At 39.2% G+C, this 19,600-nt stretch overlaps 1 pseudogene; it reads right to left on the bottom strand.

The window, feature by feature from the left end:
- Positions 1-11,825: 11,825 nt before the first annotated feature.
- On the bottom strand, positions 11,826-12,780 carry LOC144310048 (18S ribosomal RNA; annotated as a pseudogene).
- Between the last annotated feature and the right edge of the window lie 6,820 nt (positions 12,781-19,600).

Genomic DNA, 19,600 nt, shown 5'->3' on the forward strand with positions numbered 1-19,600 from the left:
GAATGTCTTGTTCATCGTTTAGGCTGTGGATAATTGACCCTGAACATATGAATAACATAGCTTTAAAAAATGCGTGAGTGCAGATGTGTAAGAAGGCTAGGTAAGGCTGGTTAATGCCAATTGTTACTATTATTAGGCCTAGTTGGCTTGAGGTAGAGAACGCTACAATTTTTTTGATATCGTTCTGTGTAAGAGCGCAGATTGCAGTAAATAGTGTAGTAATAGCCCCTAAGCATAAAGTGAGGGTTTGAATAGTTTGATTATGCTCTATTAGTGGATGAAAGCGGATAAGAAGAAATACTCCTGCTACAACTATTGTGCTTGAGTGAAGTAGGGCTGATACAGGAGTGGGGCCTTCTATGGCTGAGGGGAGTCAGGGATGTAAGCCGAATTGAGCAGATTTACCGGTAGCTGCTAATAGTAAGCCAAGTAGCGGCAAATTAAAATTATCGTTTGTTGTAATAAAGATTTGTTGAAGGTCTCATGTGTTTAAGTTCAATAGAAACCATGCTATGGTTATAATGAAGCCTACATCTCCAATACGGTTATAGAGGATAGCTTGTAGGGCAGCTGTATTTGCATCGGTTCGGCCGTATCATCATCCAATAAGTAAAAATGATATAATGCCAACTCCTTCTCAGCCAATGAATAGTTGGAATATGTTGTTTGCGGTGACTAAGACTATTATAGTAATAAGAAATAAGAGAAGATACTTGAAAAATCGGTTAATATAAGGATCGGAGTGTATATATCATATAGAAAACTCTATAATAGACCACGTGACAAAAAGGGCTACGGGCACAAAGATTATTGAGAAGTAGTCTAATTTAAAACTCATGGATAGTTTTATGGTCTGGATTGTTATTCAATGTCAGTTTGAAACAATTGTTTCCTGTCCTGAGTAGATGAATATTATTGTGGGAATTATGCTAATTATGAATGCGTAAGAAGTAGCGGTTTTTACATAGTATGGGTATAGCTTATTTTTGTAGAGTTTAGTAGAGGTTATAATGATGGGCAAAGTAAGAATGACTAGAGCTGTGATTATGCATGAAGTAAATATATTTATTACTTTTATTTGGAGTTGCACCAATTTTTTGGTTCCTAAGACCAATGGATTACTTCTATCCTATAAAAGTTGAAAAAGCCATGTTCTTATACATGGGAGCATGAGTTAGCAGTTCTTGCAGTACTTTTTCGGTAAGCAAAAAAGGTTTGAGCTTTTATTATTAGATTCACAATCTAATGTTTTTGTTAAACTATGCTTACAGTAGATGGGACCGAGAATAATTTTAGGGTTAAGGGATAGGAGGAGTAGAGGCAGTAGATGCAAGGTTATTAGGGCATTTTCTCGTGTGAATGACGGTTTGATATTTTTGATATGGTGGGAATATTTACCACGCTGTGTGGTGATTAGTATATAAAGTGAGTATAGGGCAGTGATGGTGATGTTAATTCCTATTAGAATAATAGTAATGTTGGATCATGAGAATGAGGATATCACTACAAATAGTTCTCCGATAAGATTAATTGTTGGAGGAAGAGCCAGATTTGTGAGGCTTGCTAATAACCATCAGGCTGCTATCAGGGGAAGGAGGGTTTGAAGTCCTCGTGCGAGAATCATAGTACGGCTATGGATTCGTTCGTAATTGGAGTTGGCTAAGCAGAATAGCATCGAGGATGTTAAACCATGGGCAATTATTAGGGCTGTTGCACCTATATAACTTCATGGTGTTTGAATAAGAACCGCTACAATAACGAGTGCCATATGACTAACTGAGGAGTATGCAATTAGGGATTTTAGATCTGTTTGACGGAGACAGATAGAGCTTGTTATGATTATGCCTCATAGAGATAATATTATGAAAGGATACGCTATGAAGTTGGTCAGGGGGTTTAGTAGGGTTGTAATTCGTATCATGCCATAGCCTCCTAATTTCAGGAGTACGGCGGCAAGTACCATGGAGCCGGCAATAGGGGCCTCTACGTGTGCTTTTGGTAGTCACAAGTGGAGGCCGTATAGAGGTATCTTTACTATGAATGCTATCATGCATGCCAATCATAAGAAAACATTAGATCAGGAGTTTGGCAGAGGTTGAATTCAGTATTGAATTATGAGAAAATTTAGGGAGCCCATGAAATTGTGGATGTAAAGGAGAGCTACTAGGAGTGGGAGAGATCCTATTAAAGTATAAAATAAGAAGTAGAGCCCTGCGTTTAGTCGTTCAGTTTGATTCCCCCATCGGGTAATAATGATCAGGGTTGGGATTAGTGTTGCCTCAAATAGGATGTAAAAGAAGATAAGTTCAGAGGCGGTGAAAGTTATAATTAGGAACAACTGGAGAAGAATCAGTATTGAAATATATAGTTTTTTTCGAGTTAAGGGTTCTTTTGATAAATGGTGTTGGCTTGCTATAAGTATAAGGGGTAGAAGTCATGTTGTAAGTGCTAGTAGCGGTGCTGATAGGGAGTCAGAGAAAAATATTAAGGAGGGGTTCAATGTATTATCATTTGGTTGATTCAGGTAGAATAAGCTGATTAAGCTGATTAGCAAACCATATGTTGTCGTGTTAATTCAGATTATGTTAGGCTTTGATACTCATGTAAGGGGGATCAGTATGATAGTGGGGATGATAATTTTTAGCATTGTAAGAGGTTTAGGTTTTGTACGTAATCAGTCCCGTAGGTGTTAGATACTATAACTAGTAGAGATAGTCCTAATGCTGCTTCGCAGGCAGCAAATACTAGTAGTACGATTGGTATCATGCTGGCTAATGTAAGGTGGTTGTTGAGAATAGTTACAGATATTATTACAAATAGTGATAATATTATGCCCTCTAAGCATAGTAGCGATGATATTAGGTGTGATCGATAAACAAGTATACCTATTAGAGAAAGAATGAATGCCAGAAAGATATTAATATATACTATGGACATATGATAATTATGAGATAAATCATAATCTAATGAGTCGAAATCATTTGTTTTGGCTTAAACTAATTATCATATTCGGTTCATTCTAGCCCCTTTTCGGTTCATTCGTACGCTAGGCTTGCAGCTAGGAGGGAGATTAGTAGGAGTGCTATGATAAGTATTGTTGTCAACTTGTTGGTTTGTGACGCTCAGGGAAGTGGGAGTAGGAGTGCGATTTCTAGGTCGAAAAGCAGGAATGTGATGGCAACTAGGAAGAATTTTATAGAGAAAGGTAGGCGAGCAGATCCCATGGGGTCAAAACCACATTCGTAGGGGCTTGTCTTGTCTGTATAAATATTTAGTTGGGGAAGTCAGAATGCGATTAGTACAAGTAAGGACGCTAGGGTTACATTAGTTATCAAGGTTAGTATTACGTTTATTACTTCTTTCCAGGTTGATCTGGAGCTAACTGATTGGAAGTCAATTGTACTAGTTATACTAAAGAAATAGGATCCTCATCAATAAATAGATACATATAAGAATAGTCAGACTACATCAACAAAGTGTCAATATCATGCAGCGGCTTCAAATCCGAAGTGGTGGTTTGATGTGAAGTGGTAGTATAGTTGTCGGAGAAAGCACACGATAAGGAATGTGGAGCCAATAATTACATGTAGTCCGTGAAACCCAGTAGCTATAAAAAAGGTAGATCCGTACACTCCGTCGGAGATTGTAAAAGATGTCTCGTAGTATTCGGAGGCCTGTAATAGTGTAAAATATACGCCTAAGGAGATTGTAATAAATAGGCCTTGAAGTATGTGTTTACGATTGCCTTCTATTAAACTATGATGGGCTCAAGTAATAGATACTCCGGAGGCTAGGAGGACTGAGGTGTTGAGTAGAGGAACTTCTAGTGGGTTAAGAGGAATAATGCCGGTGGGAGGTCAGCAACCTCCAAGTTCAGGAGTAGGGGCTAGGCTGGAATGGTAAAAGGCTCAAAAGAAGCCTGCAAAGAAAAATACTTCTGATACAATAAAAAGAACTATTCCGTACCGTAGTCCTTTTTGTACAATAGGGGTGTGATGTCCTTGGAATGTGCCTTCTCGGATCACATCTCGTCATCACTGGTATATGGTTAGCAGGTTGGTTGTGAATCCTAATGTAAGTAGGGATATTGAGTTATAGTGAAATCATATGATAAGACCCGATGTTATAAGAAGGGCAGAAAGGGCTCCTGTTAGCGGTCATGGGCTTGGGTTAACTATATGGTAAGCGTGAGTTTGGTGGGTCATTAGGTGTTGTCATGTAAGTATAGACTTACTAGTAAGGTAAAGACATAGGCTTGAATTAAGGCAACAGCAAACTCTAGAATCGTAAATAGAATTAAAATAATAAAAGTGATGAAAGCTGTGGTCGCGCTAATATTAATAAGAGCTAAGGTAGCCCCTCCAATCAAATGGATTAGGAGGTGTCCTGCAGTAATATTGGCGGTTAATCGAACGGCTAGAGCTATGGGTTGAATGAATAGACTAATAGTTTCGATGATTACTAGTATTGGAATTAGGGGAAGAGGGGTGCCTTGGGGTAGAAAGTGTGCCAAGGATGCTTTGGTCTTATAGCGGAAACCGGTAATTACTGTCCCTGCTCATAGGGGGATTGCTATTCCGAGGTTTATAGAGAGTTGTGTCGTGGGCGTAAATGAGTGGGGTAGTAGTCCAAGTAGGTTAGTTGAACCAATGAATAGAATTAGTGATATAAGTATGAGAGCTCAGGTTCGTCCCTTTTGATTATGAATTGCTAGTATTTGTTTTGATGTTAATTGAATTAATCATTGCTGAATGGAGATTAACCGATTATTGATTAGGCGATTGGGTGCTGGGAATAAAATGGAAGGGAATATGACGATCAGTACTACAATAGGGAGACCTATTATTGAGGGGGCAGCGAAAGAGGCGAATAAATTTTCGTTCATTTGTTTTCTCAAGGATTATGTTGACTAGTGATTTTAGTAGACTTGGTTATTGGGTTTTCCGGGTAGTGGTGATTTGAAATTTTTAGTTGGAATAGAATGAAGAGGGTGAGAAATATTGAAAAGATTATAATAAATCAGGTGGATGTGTCTAGCTGTGGCATTTCATTAAGGGGAGGTTAAAACTCCCAGTCTTTAACTTAAAAGGTTAATGCTTTATAGCTTCTTAATGAGTAAGTCTAGTCTAGGTTATACTATTAAGGCAGATCAGGTTTCAAAATAAGATAGGGGGACTATTTCAAGAACAATGGGTATAAAGCTATGGTTAGATCCGCAGATTTCAGAGCACTGGCCATAATACAGTCCCGGTCGTATGGCTATAAGGGTGGTTTGGTTTAGTCGTCCTGGAATAGCGTCAGTTTTTAGACCTAGTGATGGAACAGCTCATGAATGCAAAACGTCTTCTGAAGAAATAAGTATTCGGATGGTTATTTCTATTGGGAGGACAACTCGGTTGTCTACTTCTAATAGTCGGAGTTCTCCTGGCTTTAATTCTTGTGTTGGGATTATGTAGGAGTCAAAGTTTAAGTCTTCATAATCAGTATATTCATAGCTTCAGTATCATTGGTGGCCTATTGTTTTCACGGTTAAAGAGGGGTTATTGATTTCGTCTATTATATAAAGGATTCGGAGGGAAGGTAGAGCGATTAGGATTAGGATAATGGCGGGTAGGATAGTTCATACTGTTTCTACTTCCTGTGCGTCTATTGTGCTTGTATGAGTTAATTTTGTAGTCAATATTAGGGAAATGATGTAGAGAACTAAAGAACTGATTAAGAATACAATTATTAGTGTATGGTCATGAAAATGAAGTAGCTCCTCTATAATAGGGGAGGTTGCGTCCTGTAATCCGAGTTGAAATGGGTACGCCATAGAGGTATATAGGGGTTTCACCTATAATTTAACCTTGACAAAGTTATGTAATATTTTACTAATACCTCCTGATTGAGAAAGACATAGTGGTTATGACATTGGCTTGAAACCAATTTTAGGGGGTTCGATTCCTTCCTTTCTTATTTTTGGATTACATATGTAGGTTCTTCGAACGTGTGATATGGAGGGGGACATCCATGTAGTCATTCAATATTAGTTGTAGTAAGTTCTACTATAGCAACTTCTCGTTTGGATGCAAAGGCCTCTCAGATTATAAAAATTATAAGCATCACCGCTGTAAGCGAGATAAACGATCCTATAGAGGAGACGGTATTTCAGGTGGTATATGCATCTGGATAGTCAGAGTACCGACGAGGTATTCCGGATAAACCTAGGAAATGCTGAGGGAAGAAAGTTATATTTACTCCCACAAATATAATTGTAAAGTGAATCTTTGCTCAAGTATCGTTAAGAGTATAACCTGAGAATAAGGGGAATCAGTGGGCAAATCCTCCCATAATGGCAAAAACTGCTCCCATTGAGAGCACATAGTGAAAATGAGCTACAACATAATACGTATCATGAAGAACGATGTCTAAGGACGAATTAGCTAGGACAATGCCTGTTAGCCCGCCTACTGTGAATAAGAAAATAAACCCTAAAGCTCATAGCATAGCTGGAGATCATTTAATATTGCCTCCGTGAAGTGTTGCCAGTCAACTAAATACTTTTACTCCTGTTGGAATAGCGATAATTATAGTGGCGGATGTGAAGTATGCTCGTGTGTCTACGTCTATTCCTACAGTAAACATATGGTGAGCTCATACGATAAAGCCTAAAAACCCAATAGATATTATTGCCCATACTATTCCTATATAGCCGAAAGGCTCTTTTTTCCCTGAGTAGTAAGTGACAATGTGAGAAATTATTCCGAACCCTGGCAGGATAAGAATGTAAACTTCAGGATGTCCGAAGAATCAGAATAAGTGTTGATATAGGATAGGGTCTCCTCCTCCAGCGGGATCGAAAAATGTCGTATTAAGATTACGGTCTGTTAAAAGTATTGTAATTCCAGCAGCCAGTACAGGCAGGGATAGTAGGAGTAGAACTGCTGTAATTAGTACTGATCATACAAATAGGGGGGTTTGATACTGGGATATTGCAGGGGGTTTTATGTTGATAATAGTAGTAATGAAATTAATTGCCCCTAAAATAGAAGAGACTCCGGCTAAATGTAAGGAGAAAATTGTAAGATCAACGGATGCTCCTGCATGGGCCAGATTGCCAGCCAGTGGGGGGTAAACGGTCCACCCCGTTCCTGCACCTGCTTCTACCATAGAAGATGCTAATAGTAGAAGAAAAGATGGAGGAAGAAGTCAGAAGCTCATGTTATTTATTCGGGGGAATGCCATGTCCGGAGCACCAATTATTAATGGCACTAGTCAGTTTCCAAAGCCCCCAATTATAATGGGCATGACTATGAAGAAGATTATTACGAAAGCATGGGCGGTTACGACGACGTTATAAATTTGATCGTCGCCTAGTAAAGTACCGGGCTGACCTAGTTCGGCTCGGATGAGGAGGCTCAAGGCAGTGCCTACTATGCCGGCTCATGCTCCAAATAGTAAGTATAAAGTACCAATATCTTTGTGATTAGTAGAGAACAGTCATCGGTTAATGAACATAGGTAAAATGGCTGATAAAAGCATTAGACTGTAAATCTAAAAATAGAGGTTTAAGTCCTCTTTTTGCCAAGCTCTGTGGTGAATTTTCATATTGAATTGCAAATTCAAAGAAGCAGCCTAGACGCCGCCGGGGCTTCTCCCGCCTTTTTTTTCTACGCGGCGGGAGAAGGTAGATTGAAGCCAGTTACTAGGGTATTTAGCTGTTAACTAAAATTTCGTGAGGTAGAAGCTCACCAATCTAGGGAGGGCTTAGCTTAATTAAAGTGTTTGATTTGCATTCAATTGATGTAAGATAGATTCTTGCAGCCCTTAGAGGTGATTTGGTCAGGGGTTAAGTGTATAGCACTTGCTTAGAGCTTTGAAGGCTCTTGGTCTGGTCTAACCTAAACTCCTAGTCCAAGACTGATAATATAGGTGTTAGCGGGAGTAGTATAGTTGAGATAATGATTAAGGGGGGTAGTAGGGTTGCCTTTTTTGTGTACTCGAATTGTCATTTTATTTTTATGTTATTTGTGGACGGGAATATGGTAAGTGCGGTGCTATATGTGAGTCGCAGGTAGAAATATAAGTTAAGTAGAGCGGTGATGGCTATTAGTGTTGGAATAATAATTATGTTATTTTTTGTTAATTCTTGAATAATTATTCATTTAGGGATGAAGCCAGATAATGGGGGTAGTCCTCCTAGGGATAATATTAAGATTAAGATTATGGAGGTGATTAGGGGAAATTTATTTCATATGTGGGATAAGGATAAGGTTGTGGTGGATGAGTTTAATATGAATAGTATGAAGGTAGATAGTGTTATTAGAATATATAAAGTTAAGTTTAGGATTATTATTGTAGGGTTGTAAATAATGATAGCGGCTATTCAGCCTATGTGGGCAATGGAGGAGTATGCTATGATTTTTCGTAGTTGAGTTTGATTTAGTCCGCCTCAGCCTCCTACTAGAACGGATGCGAGGGCTATTAGTATAAGAAGGTTGGTGTTAATTGATGGGGAGATTTGATATAGGATGGATATAGGTGCGATTTTTTGTCATGTTAGTAGGATTATTCCTGATATAAGTGTTACTCCTTGTGCTACTTCGGGAACTCAGAAGTGGAATGGAGATAGGCCTAGTTTTATTGTTAGGGCGGTGGTTATTATGATGGATGCGATGGGGTTTGAGATTTTTGAGATTACTCATTGGCCGGAGTAAAGAAGGTTAATGGTGACTCCTATTATTAGTAATATTGAGGCAGTAGCTTGTGTAAGAAAATATTTTGTAGAGGCTTCTATGGCTCGTGGATTATACTTTTTTATGAGGATAGGGATGATGGCTAGCATGTTTATTTCGAATCCAATTCAGATCAGTAATCAGTGCGAGCTTAGTATGACGATTATGGTCCCTGCCATGATAGTTGCTATAATAATAGTGAGAATAGGGGGTTTTATTAGTACGGGAAGGGTATAAACCAACATTTTCGGGGTATGGGCCCGATAGCTTAATTTAGCTGACCTTACTGTAGAATATAGTGTAAGTTTGGTAGCACGAAGATCTTTGAATTCTTAAGATTAGGTTCGAAGCCTATTATTCTAGAAATAAGAGGATTTAAACCTCTATTATTTACTCTATCAAAGTAACTCTTTTATCAGACATATTTCTTATGTTTGGGGTGGGATACTCGCGGTAATAATGGGTAAGGCAACATGTCATATGCATAGGGCTAAAGTTAGGGGTAGAAAATTTTTTCACAATAAGTGTATTAATTGATCATAGCGGAATCGAGGGTATGATGCTCGAATTCATAGGAAGCAGATAGTTAGTAAGAGGGTTTTTATAGTGAAGTTAATAGAGTAGAGTTCTGGTATAAATGGGTTGTGGAATGCACCGAAGAATAGAATTGTTGTGAGGATATTTATTATAATGATATTTGCGTACTCTGCTAGAAAGAATAGGGCAAAAGGACCCGCTGCATACTCTACGTTAAATCCAGAAACTAGTTCGGATTCTCCTTCAGTTAAGTCGAAGGGGGCTCGGTTAGTTTCTGCTAGAGTAGAAATGAATCATATCATGGCTAGGGGCCAGGCCGGAAAGATTAGTCATATATGTTCTTGGGTGATAATTAGTGTGGATAGTGTAAATGACCCGTTTATTAGGAGGACTGATAGGAGAATGATTGCTAGTGTTACTTCATATGAGATTGTTTGAGCTACTGCTCGGAGGGCTCCGATTAGAGCGTATTTGGAGTTTGAGGCTCATCCTGACCAAAGGATGGAGTATACGGCGAGACTTGATATTGCTAGTATGAATAGGACTCCTAAGTTTATATTAATGAGTGGGTAGGGCATTGGGAGAGGGATTCATATAGTTAGGGCTAGTGATAGAGCTAGAATGGGGGCTAGAATGAATATTGATATGGAGGATGTAAGTGGTCGTAGAGGTTCTTTTGTGAAGAGTTTTACTGCATCTGCGATTGGTTGAAGGAGGCCGTAGGGGCCTACGATATTAGGCCCTTTTCGAAGTTGTATGTAGCCTAAGACTTTTCGTTCAACGAGGGTGAGGAAGGCTACGGCAAGAAGGATTGGGATGATAAGAGAGATAATGTTGATAAAGAACATTTTGTTAGGGAGAGGAATTGAACCTCTGATAATAAAGGTTTAAGTTTTACGCAGTTACCGGGCTCTGCCACCCTAACAAAGCCCCTTTTCTCGGGCTTATGAGGAGATAAACTGGTTAGATTGAGTTGACTTCATCTATTAGTTTTAAGGCGCCTTTGTGAGGTAGGCCTTACATCCCTTGTCCTTTCGTACTGGGGGAGGTTATATAATAGATAGAAACCGACCTGGATTACTCCGGTCTGAACTCAGATCACGTAGGACTTTAATCGTTGAACAAACGAACCCTTAATAGCTGCTGCACCATTAGGATGTCCTGATCCAACATCGAGGTCGTAAACCCTATTGTCGATATGGACTCTTGAATAGGATTGCGCTGTTATCCCTAGGGTAACTTGTTCCGTTGATCAAAAATTATTGGATCAATAAGTGATGTTATATTTTGACTTGTGGGTCTAAATTTTAATCACTCGGGAGTTTTTTTATATTCCGAGGTCACCCCAACCTAAATTGCTAACCCACAATAATGGTGTAATGTTATGCCTTGTAGGTATTTAGTATCCATAAGTTTGGGTTAGTTAATTAAAGCTCCATAGGGTCTTCTCGTCTTATTGTGGCATTCCCGCCTCTTCACGGGAAGGTCAATTTCACTGATTGGGAATAAGAGACAGTTAAACCCTCGTGTGGCCATTCATACAAGTCCTTATTTAGAGAACAAATGATTATGCTACCTTTGCACGGTCAGGATACCGCGGCCGTTAAACAAGTGTCACTGGGCAGGCAGTGCCTCCAATACTAGAAATGCTGGAGGTGATGTTTTTGGTAAACAGGCGGGGTTTGTGTTTGCCGAGTTCCTTTTACTCCTTTTAATCTTTCCTTAAATGCATGCCTGTGTTGGGTTAACAATAGGGTAGATAAGTATTTCATTTTTGGGTTGATATTATCAGATTGTTAACTATCAGTGGTCTATCCGTTTCTGATATAAGCTTATGCGGGGAGAAAATAGTTCTTGTTACTCATACTAGCATTGTTGCTTCTATATTTAAATAGAATGGCCCAGGAGGTATAATTAGGAGTTGATGTAATATGATTGGGATTAAGTTATATTGTTTGTTGAGCTGGAACGCTTTCTCAATTGGTGGCTGCTTTTAAGCCAACTATGGTGATGTTAGTATATACTCTCTAATAAAGGTTGTATCCTGATTCTAAGAAGCTGTACCTTCTTAGACTATATTTTAAATTTACATTAAAATTTTGTTTTTTTTAGGTAAATTTAAAGTTGAACTAAAATTCTGTTTGTGGGCAACCAGCTATCACCAGGCTCGTTAGGCTTTTCACCTCTACCCACAAATCTTCTCACTATTTTGCTACATAGATGAGTTGATCCTTTTAGATTGTTTATGGGTAGCTCGTCTGGTTTCGGGGAGCTTAGCTTAAGTTCTCTTTGTTAAGTCGTTTCTGGCTAGTTCATTATGCAAAAGGTAAAAGGGGTAATCTTTGCTGTTTAATACTGTTAAGATGTCTTTCATCATTCCCTTACGGTACTATCTCTATCGCTCCAATTAAAATTTCTATCTCCTATACTTTTATTATTTAACTAAATGTTTTACTTTATATGTCTGTGATACTTAAGTTTGGGGTTAGTTGGGCTAGCTTTTGTTCAAAGTGGTCATAAGTAATGAAATCTTCTGGGTGTAGGCCAGACGCTTTAGTTAAGCTACACTTTGATTAATCCAAGCACACCTTCCGGTATGCTTACCTTGTTACGACTTGTCTCCTCTTGTGTCTTAGTTAAGTTAATATGGTTATGGTTGTGTCTTATTACTTGAGGAGGGTGACGGGCGGTGTGTGCGTGCTTCATGGCCCTATTCAATTAAGCTCTCTATTCTTAATTTACTACTAAATCCTCCTTCAGTTTTTAATTTCATAAAAACGTTCGTGGAATGTTCTTGGGTAGAAAATGTAGCCCATTTCTTCCCACCCCATAAGTTACACCTTGACCTAACTTTTTTATGTAAAATGATTGTGCTTACTATTCTACCTTTTGAGGGTTTGCTGAAGATGGCGGTATATAGACTGAATTAGCAAAGGGTGGTGAGGTTTATCGGGGTTTATCGATTATAGAACAGGCTCCTCTAGAGGGATATAAAGCACCGCCAAGTCCTTTGAGTTTTAAGCTATTGCTAGTAGTCCTCTGGCGAATTATTTTGTTGTAAAATTATCTATGTTTAGGGCTAAGCATAGTGGGGTATCTAATCCCAGTTTGGGTCTTAGCTATCGTGTAGTCAGATTATTATAAAGTCACTTTCGTGGTCTATTTTATGGTAACTGTAGCTTTTTACGGCTTAGTTAAGTTTTAACTTTAGTGCAAAGGTATCTTAAACACGCTTTACGCCGTGGGCCTATTAGTTTGGGTTAATCGTATGACCGCGGTGGCTGGCACGAAATTTACCAACCCTTTTTAGTATGGCTTAGTCAAACTTTCGTTTATGGCTTAATTTTTATCACTGCTGTATCCCGTGGGGGTGTGGCTTAGCAAGGTGTTATGAGCTACTTAAGAGTGTGCTTGATACCTGCTCCTTTAGATCACTGCTGATTTTAAGGGCATTCTCACTGGGGCGTGGAGACTTGCATGTGTAAGTCTACTAAGAACTAATAGGAAGGCTAGGACCAAACCTTTGTGTTTATGGAGTCGTGCGACTCATCTTGGCATTTTCAGTGCCTTGCTTTATTAATTAAGCTACATTAACTTATACTGAAATTGTAGTGTGTATAATAAATAAAATACATAGTAAATATGAGAGGAAAAAAAAAGGGGATGCTATCTATAGATAGACCACGAGATCGAATGCGTGTAAGACTGTTGTGTTAAGTTAACTAGAGTAGCAATACATTTGTATACAATTTAAATAAAGCTTGTGAGTATTGTATGCACTTAGTCCTGTTTTTGGGGTTTGGCAGGACATAAATAAGTGTATAATAGATGACATGAGTTTATGGGGGGTAAGGGGGGTTTGTATAAGTTAACTTAATGTCTTGCGCGTGTACGTACGTGTACACACGTGTACGTACGTGTACACACGTGTACGTACGTGTACACACGTGTACGTACGTGTACGTACGTGTACGTACGTGTACACACGTGTACGTACGTGTACACACGTGTACGTACGTGTACACACGTGTACGTACGTGTACACACGTGTACGTACGTGTACACACGTGTACGTACGTGTACACACGTGTACGTACGTGTACACACGTGTACGTACGTGTACACACGTGTACGTACGTGTACACACGTGTACGTACGTGTACACACGTGTACGTACGTGTACACACGTGTGTCCTAGAATTATATGTCCTGAAACCATTGACTGAATAGCACCTTGATTTTATGCGTGAGTTGATAAATGATAATGAATAAGTCCAGCTACAAGTTATTTGACTGCATTAGGGCCGCGACGGGCATATTCCCTGAGAGCAGAAGATAAGTTAGAGTTAGTGCCGTTGCGGTCATAGATGAGTGATAGCAGATTCCCCCCCTAAAAATAAAAGATACCAAATGCATGACACCACAGTTATGTGTGATCATGGGCTGATTAGTCACTAGTCCATCGAGATGTCCCATTTGCGAGAATTAGTAGGATTGGAATAAATAGAGTCATGGCCCTGAGGTAAGAACCAGATGCCAGGTATAGTTTCATGATAGTAACCCCCACATTAGCATGGGCCCGGAGCGAGAAGAGTGACATTACAGGCAAGGATTGATGGTTTCTCGAGGCATGGTGATTAAGCCCTTATTGGACTAAGTGATATGCATCTAGTTACTGTTGAGGATCAATGGGTTGTGGAATTGGACTAGACATGTCCTATGTAAAGATATAATATCATGTACATGCTTATATGCATGGGGCAAGCCATTAATGCACGACGTACATAGGGGAGGGAAAGAAGGATTTTTTGGAGATACTGACATAGCACAGTAGAGGTGGTCCAATATATGAATGTAGGGGGTGTCAGGGAATAGTTTAAGAAGAATTTCAGCTTTGGGTGCTGATGGTGGAGCAAGAGCTTCTTCCTTGAGTCTTAGGGAGGGCGACTACTCTCCATTTTTGGTTTACAAGACCAAGGTAATGATTATACTACAAAGACTCTTCATTTTAGAAGATTATTTTCGATAACGCTAATTGTTGGCATTAGAATCAATAGGATGGTGAAATATAGAATTGAGGCGACCTGTCCGATAATGATGAAAGGGTGTTCAACTGGCTGTCCTCCAATCCAAGTTAAAGTGAGAAGATCGGCGACTAAAAGTCAGAATAGGCATTGGCTGAGGGGTCGGAATATTATACTGCGTTGCTTAGATGTGTGGAGGAATGGAATGAATGCTAAAATTAGGATGGAGAATACTAGGGCGAGTACACCTCCTAATTTATTAGGGATAGATCGTAGGATGGCATAGGCGAATAGGAAGTATCATTCAGGTTTGATATGTGGAGGGGTGTTTAGGGGGTTTGCAGGGGTGTAGTTGTCTGGATCTCCTAATAGGTCTGGTGAAAATAAAACTAGTGATATTAAGACTAGGAGCAGGAGTAGGATTCCTAGGATATCTTTAATTGTGTAGTAGGGGTGAAACGGAATTTTGTCTGAGTCTGATGTGATTCCTGAGGGGTTGTTGGATCCGGTTTCGTGTAGAAATAGGAGGTGTACTATTGCTAGAGCTGCGATGATGAATGGAAAGATAAAATGAAATGCAAAGAATCGTGTTAAGGTTGCTTTGTCTACTGAGAAGCCACCTCAGATTCACTCTACTAAGTTGGTTCCGATATAGGGGATGGCGGAGAGAAGGTTAGTGATTACAGTTGCCCCTCAAAATGATATTTGTCCTCACGGCAGTACATAGCCTATGAATGCTGTGGCTATGGTTGCGAATAGTAGTACAATTCCAATGTTTCATGTTTCTATGAATACATAGGATCCATAGTATAGGCCTCGTCCCACATGTATGAATAGGCAGATGAAGAATATGGAAGCGCCATTTGCATGTATATAGCGGATAATTCAGCCGTAGTTAACGTCTCGACAGATGTGGGTGACCGATGAAAAAGCTGTGGCCGTGTCCGATGTGTAGTGTATAGCTAGAAATAAACCTGTTAGAATCTGTAGAATCAAGCATACTCCTAATAAGGACCCGAAATTCCATCAAGCAGAGATGTTAGATGGCGCTGGGAGGTCAATGAATGAATTGTTGACAATTTTGGCTAGTGGGTGGGTTTTTCGAATGTTGGTCATTAATGTTCTTATAGTTGAAATACAACGATGATTTTTCATGTCATTAGTCATGGTTAAATTCCATGTAGGAATAATGATAACATACATTGTATTTATTTTAAGTATCGTTTTTGTGATGAGTTTTGTGGGTTTTGCCACTAAACCATCTCCTATTTATGGTGGGCTTGTGCTAATTATTAGCGGTGGGATTGGTTGTGCGATTGTTCTGAATTTTGGGGGTTCTTTTTTAGGGCTGATAGTGTTTTTAATTTATTTGGGGGGTATATTAGTAGTATTTGGTTATACAACTGCTATGGCTACTGAGCAATACCCTGAGGGTGAGTTTCAAATAAGGCTGTTCTAGCGGCTTTTATTACTGGTCTATTGTCTGAGTTGTTGACTGCTTGCTATATTTTGAAGGATGATGAGGTGGAGGTAGTATTAAAGTTTAATGGAATAGGGGATTGGGTAATTTATGATACGGGGGACTCTGGGTTTTTTAGTGAAGAGGCTATGGGTATTGCGGCTTTATATAGTTATGGAACCTGGTTGGTGATTGTTACAGGTTGGTCGCTGTTAACTGGTGTGTTGGTTATCATGGAAGTTACCCGTGGTAATTAAGGATTAGTAGGCTGAGAATTATAGTTAGTATGAACGATAGGAAATAGAGCTTGATGAGACCCTTTTGATTTGAAATAAGGGTAGAAGATTTTATTTGGAAATACGAGATTGATTTGGGTAGGATGTTTTCTAGTCAGATGGAGTCCAGAAGTATAGATGCTGATTTCTGGCTGATGGTTAAACTTGTTTTAGGTGTGAGGCGGTGCATAATGGTTGGATAATAGCCAAGGAGGGTGGAAAATTTAAAGTAATTAGATGGATAGTTAAATTTGAGTCCTTGTATGGTAAGGTTTAGTTCTAGTGCCAGGATGAAACCCAAGATAGTTACTGCAAGGGCTATCATTTTTAGATAATGAGGCATAGTTATCTGTGGGATGGTGGTGGGTGTGATGCTGTGGGAGATAATGTATCCTGCAAATACACTTCCGATAAGGAGTCGTTTAATAGAGTTAATTAGGAGAGGATTATTCTCGTTGATAAGGATTATAGGGGAGAAGCGGGGCTGGCCTAGTAGAGCGAAGAATATAATTCGGGTGCTGTAGGCAGCGGTTAGGGATGTGGCAACGAGTGTAATTAAGAGGGCTCAGGCGTTGGTATTCGACGTGTTAGCGGACTCGATGATCAGGTCTTTGGAGTAGAATCCTGTAAGGAAAGGTATGCCTGTTAATGCGAGGCTTCCGACAATCAGGGAAGTTGTGGTGAAGGGAAGGACTTTAAATAGGCCACCTATCTTTCGAATGTCTTGTTCATCGTTTAGGCTGTGGATAATTGACCCTGAACATATGAATAACATAGCTTTAAAAAATGCGTGAGTGCAGATGTGTAAGAAGGCTAGGTAAGGCTGGTTAATGCCAATTGTTACTATTATTAGGCCTAGTTGGCTTGAGGTAGAGAACGCTACAATTTTTTTGATATCGTTCTGTGTAAGAGCGCAGATTGCAGTAAATAGTGTAGTAATAGCCCCTAAGCATAAAGTGAGGGTTTGAATAGTTTGATTATGCTCTATTAGTGGATGAAAGCGGATAAGAAGAAATACTCCTGCTACAACTATTGTGCTTGAGTGAAGTAGGGCTGATACAGGAGTGGGGCCTTCTATGGCTGAGGGGAGTCAGGGATGTAAGCCGAATTGAGCAGATTTACCGGTAGCTGCTAATAGTAAGCCAAGTAGCGGCAAATTAAAATTATCGTTTGTTGTAATAAAGATTTGTTGAAGGTCTCATGTGTTTAAGTTCAATAGAAACCATGCTATGGTTATAATGAAGCCTACATCTCCAATACGGTTATAGAGGATAGCTTGTAGGGCAGCTGTATTTGCATCGGTTCGGCCGTATCATCATCCAATAAGTAAAAATGATATAATGCCAACTCCTTCTCAGCCAATGAATAGTTGGAATATGTTGTTTGCGGTGACTAAGACTATTATAGTAATAAGAAATAAGAGAAGATACTTGAAAAATCGGTTAATATAAGGATCGGAGTGTATATATCATATAGAAAACTCTATAATAGACCACGTGACAAAAAGGGCTACGGGCACAAAGATTATTGAGAAGTAGTCTAATTTAAAACTCATGGATAGTTTTATGGTCTGGATTGTTATTCAATGTCAGTTTGAAACAATTGTTTCCTGTCCTGAGTAGATGAATATTATTGTGGGAATTATGCTAATTATGAATGCGTAAGAAGTAGCGGTTTTTACATAGTATGGGTATAGCTTATTTTTGTAGAGTTTAGTAGAGGTTATAATGATGGGCAAAGTAAGAATGACTAGAGCTGTGATTATGCATGAAGTAAATATATTTATTACTTTTATTTGGAGTTGCACCAATTTTTTGGTTCCTAAGACCAATGGATTACTTCTATCCTATAAAAGTTGAAAAAGCCATGTTCTTATACATGGGAGCATGAGTTAGCAGTTCTTGCAGTACTTTTTCGGTAAGCAAAAAGGTTTGAGCTTTTATTATTAGATTCACAATCTAATGTTTTTGTTAAACTATGCTTACAGTAGATGGGACCGAGAATAATTTTAGGGTTAAGGGATAGGAGGAGTAGAGGCAGTAGATGCAAGGTTATTAGGGCATTTTCTCGTGTGAATGACGGTTTGATATTTTTGATATGGTGGGAATATTTACCACGCTGTGTGGTGATTAGTATATAAAGTGAGTATAGGGCAGTGATGGTGATGTTAATTCCTATTAGAATAATAGTAATGTTGGATCATGAGAATGAGGATATCACTACAAATAGTTCTCCGATAAGATTAATTGTTGGAGGAAGAGCCAGATTTGTGAGGCTTGCTAATAACCATCAGGCTGCTATCAGGGGAAGGAGGGTTTGAAGTCCTCGTGCGAGAATCATAGTACGGCTATGGATTCGTTCGTAATTGGAGTTGGCTAAGCAGAATAGCATCGAGGATGTTAAACCATGGGCAATTATTAGGGCTGTTGCACCTATATAACTTCATGGTGTTTGAATAAGAACCGCTACAATAACGAGTGCCATATGACTAACTGAGGAGTATGCAATTAGGGATTTTAGATCTGTTTGACGGAGACAGATAGAGCTTGTTATGATTATGCCTCATAGAGATAATATTATGAAAGGATACGCTATGAAGTTGGTCAGGGGGTTTAGTAGGGTTGTAATTCGTATCATGCCATAGCCTCCTAATTTCAGGAGTACGGCGGCAAGTACCATGGAGCCGGCAATAGGGGCCTCTACGTGTGCTTTTGGTAGTCACAAGTGGAGGCCGTATAGAGGTATCTTTACTATGAATGCTATCATGCATGCCAATCATAAGAAAACATTAGATCAGGAGTTTGGCAGAGGTTGAATTCAGTATTGAATTATGAGAAAATTTAGGGAGCCCATGAAATTGTGGATGTAAAGGAGAGCTACTAGGAGTGGGAGAGATCCTATTAAAGTATAAAATAAGAAGTAGAGCCCTGCGTTTAGTCGTTCAGTTTGATTCCCCCATCGGGTAATAATGATCAGGGTTGGGATTAGTGTTGCCTCAAATAGGATGTAAAAGAAGATAAGTTCAGAGGCGGTGAAAGTTATAATTAGGAACAACTGGAGAAGAATCAGTATTGAAATATATAGTTTTTTTCGAGTTAAGGGTTCTTTTGATAAATGGTGTTGGCTTGCTATAAGTATAAGGGGTAGAAGTCATGTTGTAAGTGCTAGTAGCGGTGCTGATAGGGAGTCAGAGAAAAATATTAAGGAGGGGTTCAATGTATTATCATTTGGTTGATTCAGGTAGAATAAGCTGATTAAGCTGATTAGCAAACCATATGTTGTCGTGTTAATTCAGATTATGTTAGGCTTTGATACTCATGTAAGGGGGATCAGTATGATAGTGGGGATGATAATTTTTAGCATTGTAAGAGGTTTAGGTTTTGTACGTAATCAGTCCCGTAGGTGTTAGATACTATAACTAGTAGAGATAGTCCTAATGCTGCTTCGCAGGCAGCAAATACTAGTAGTACGATTGGTATCATGCTGGCTAATGTAAGGTGGTTGTTGAGAATAGTTACAGATATTATTACAAATAGTGATAATATTATGCCCTCTAAGCATAGTAGCGATGATATTAGGTGTGATCGA

Source organism: Canis aureus, unplaced genomic scaffold (assembly GCF_053574225.1).
Source record: "Canis aureus isolate CA01 unplaced genomic scaffold, VMU_Caureus_v.1.0 ptg000365l_RagTag, whole genome shotgun sequence".
NCBI lineage: Eukaryota > Metazoa > Chordata > Mammalia > Carnivora > Canidae > Canis > Canis aureus.